The following is a 2,500-nucleotide window of genomic DNA, read 5'->3' on the forward strand; positions in this document are numbered from 1 at the left end:
CCTGTAAGAAGGAGAGAGAAGAAAGAGAAAGAGAGAAAAGGCAAAGAGTCACTGGTGGTTCCAACACTCACTTGGGGGATGGTGGGTCTGTCCTCTTTTTGTAGAGTCAAGCCGATTCCCCTCACTCTCAAGAGAAAGCGAGCCACTGGTCATCAACACTCACTTGGGGGATGGTGGGTCTTATCTTGCTCTTTGGAACAGTGCACAAGACTCGTCGAGGCCCACTCCTCCAACTCTCACGCTGGGGGATGGCTTTCCTGCTCTCTGTCTATGGGTGGTGGGTTTCCTCCATTTTTGTAAAAGTCAAGCCGATTCAGCTCACCCTGTAAGAAGGGGGGGGGGGGGTTTAGAAAGAGAGAAAAGGCAAAGAGTCACTGGTGGTTCCAACACTCACTTGGGGGATGGTGGGTCTGTCCTCTTTTTGTAGAGTCAAGCCGATTCCCCTCACTCTCAAGAGAAAGCGAGCCACTGGTCCTCCAACACTCACTTGGGGGATGGTGGGTCTTATCTTGCTCTTTGGAACACTGCACAAGCCTCGTCAAGGCCCACTCCTCCAACTCTCTCAAGGGATGGCTTTCCTGCTCTCTGTCTAGGGGTGGTGGGTTTCCTCCATTTTTGTAAAACTCAAGCCTATTCAGCTCACCCTGTAAGAAAGGGGGGGGGGGGGGGGTTGTTAGAAAGAGAGAAAAGGCAAAGAGTCACTGGTCGTTCCAACACTCACTTGGGGGATGGTGGGTCTGTCCTCTTTTTGTAGAGTCAAGCTGTTTCCCCTCACTCTCAAGAGAAAGCGAGCCACTGGTCCTCCAACACTCACTTGGGGGATGGTGGGTCTTATCTTGCTCTTTGGAACACTGCACAAGCCTCGTCAAGGCCCACTCCTCCAACTCTCACGCTGGGGGATGGCTTTCCTGCTCTCTGTCTATGGGTGGTGGGTTTCCTCCATTTTTGTCAAAGTCAAGCCGATTCAGCTCACCCTGTAAGAAGGAGAGAGAAGAAAGAGAAAGAGAGAAAAGGCAAAGAGTCACTGGTGGTTCCAACACTCACTTGGGGGATGGTGGGTCTGTCCTCTTTTTGTAGAGTCAAGCCGATTCCCCTCACTCTCAAGAGAGGCACTGTACAACCAATAGTCACTTGGGGGATGGTGGGTCTTATCTTGCTCTTTGGAACAGTGCACAAGACTCGTCGAGGCCCACTCCTCCAACTCTCACGCTGGGGGATGGCTTTCCTGCTCTCTGTCTATGGGTGGTGGGTTTCCTCCATTTTTGTAAAAGTCAAGCCGATTCAGCTCACCCTGTAAGAAGGGGGGGGGGGTTAGAAAGAGAAAAGGCAAAGAGTCACTGGTGGTTCCAACACTCACTTGGGGGATGGTGGGTCTTTTCTTGCTCTTTGGAACACTGCACAAGCCTCGTCGAGGCCCACTGCTCCAACTCTCACTCGGCGCATGACTTTCCTGTTCTCTGTTTAGGAGTGGTGGGTTTCCTTCGTTTTTGTCAAAGTCAAGCCGATTCAGCTCACCCTGCAAGAAAGAGAGAGGAGGGGAAGGGAGGGAGAGACAGAGAGAGAGAGAGAGAGAGAGAGGCACAGAGGCCATGGTTGTCCAACACTCAATTGGGGGATGGTGGGTCTTTTGTTGCTGGGTGGAACACTGCACCATGCCACAGTCGTCCTACTCTCGCTGGGGGATGGCTTTCCTGCTCTCTGGCTAGAGGTGGTGGTTTTCCTTCGTTTTTGTCAGTCAAGCCGATTCAGCTCACCCTGCAAGAGAGAGAGAGAGAGAGAGAGAGAGAGAGAGAGAGAGAGAGAAAAGGCACAGAGACTATGGTCGTGCAACACTCAATTGGGGGATGGTGGGTCTTTTCTTAAAGGATTAGGGTTAGGCTTGGTAGGGTTTGAGGTTATGATTTGGGGTTTAGGGTTAGATTTGGGTTTAGGGTAGGGTTTGGGTTGGGGTTAGGTGTGGGGTTAAATTTGGGTTTAGGGTTGGGGTAGGGTTTGGGTTGGGGTTAGGTGTGGGGTTAAAGTTGGGGGTAGGGTTTGGAGTTAGGTTGAGGGGTAAAGTTGGATTTAGGGTTGGGGGTAGGGTTTGGGTTGGGGTTAGGGGTGGAGTTAAAATTGGGTTTAGGGTTAGGTTGAGGTTTAGAGTTAGGGGTTTATGGTTGTATGGTTGGGTTAAGGTTAGGGCACACTTGTCCAACTCTCACTTGGGGGATGGTGGGTCTCTGGTAGAAACGTGATAGATCCTTTACCTCAAACACATATATGTAATTACACACACACACACACATATATATATATATATATATATATATATACATATGGGGTGGCCGGGGGACGAGGTATTTTTATTTATTTTTTCAGTTTTTGTTTTTTGCCAAGTGAAGCCAATGAGATGACAAAGTCTCACTTGGGGGATGGTGGGTCTCTGGGATATTTCTGGTAGAAGCATGATATATCCTTTAACACACACACACAGACAAATATATATATATATATATATATA

The 2,500-nt window shown here is 49.4% G+C and overlaps 1 long non-coding RNA gene across 13 annotated transcripts in view; it reads right to left on the reverse strand.

The window, feature by feature from the left end:
- Positions 1-2,500, reverse strand: part of LOC101884617 (uncharacterized) — a 53,613-nt gene that overhangs the window by 38,574 nt on the left and 12,539 nt on the right. For 12 of the 13 annotated variants that reach the window (XR_012382931.1, XR_012382936.1, XR_012382935.1 and 9 more), the window contains 3 exons: positions 1,358-1,755; positions 722-1,291; positions 1-644 (listed from right to left, as the gene is read on the reverse strand). The exon at positions 1-644 is cut by the window's left edge and continues 159 nt beyond it. This is a non-coding gene — a long non-coding RNA (uncharacterized lncRNA). The remainder of the gene's footprint in view (positions 645-721; positions 1,292-1,357; positions 1,756-2,500) is intronic. The other variant, XR_012382927.1, reaches the window with a different exon arrangement.

The sequence above is a fragment of the Danio rerio genome, chromosome 7, assembly GCF_049306965.1.
Source record: "Danio rerio strain Tuebingen ecotype United States chromosome 7, GRCz12tu, whole genome shotgun sequence".
Taxonomy (NCBI): Eukaryota; Metazoa; Chordata; class Actinopteri; order Cypriniformes; family Danionidae; genus Danio; species Danio rerio.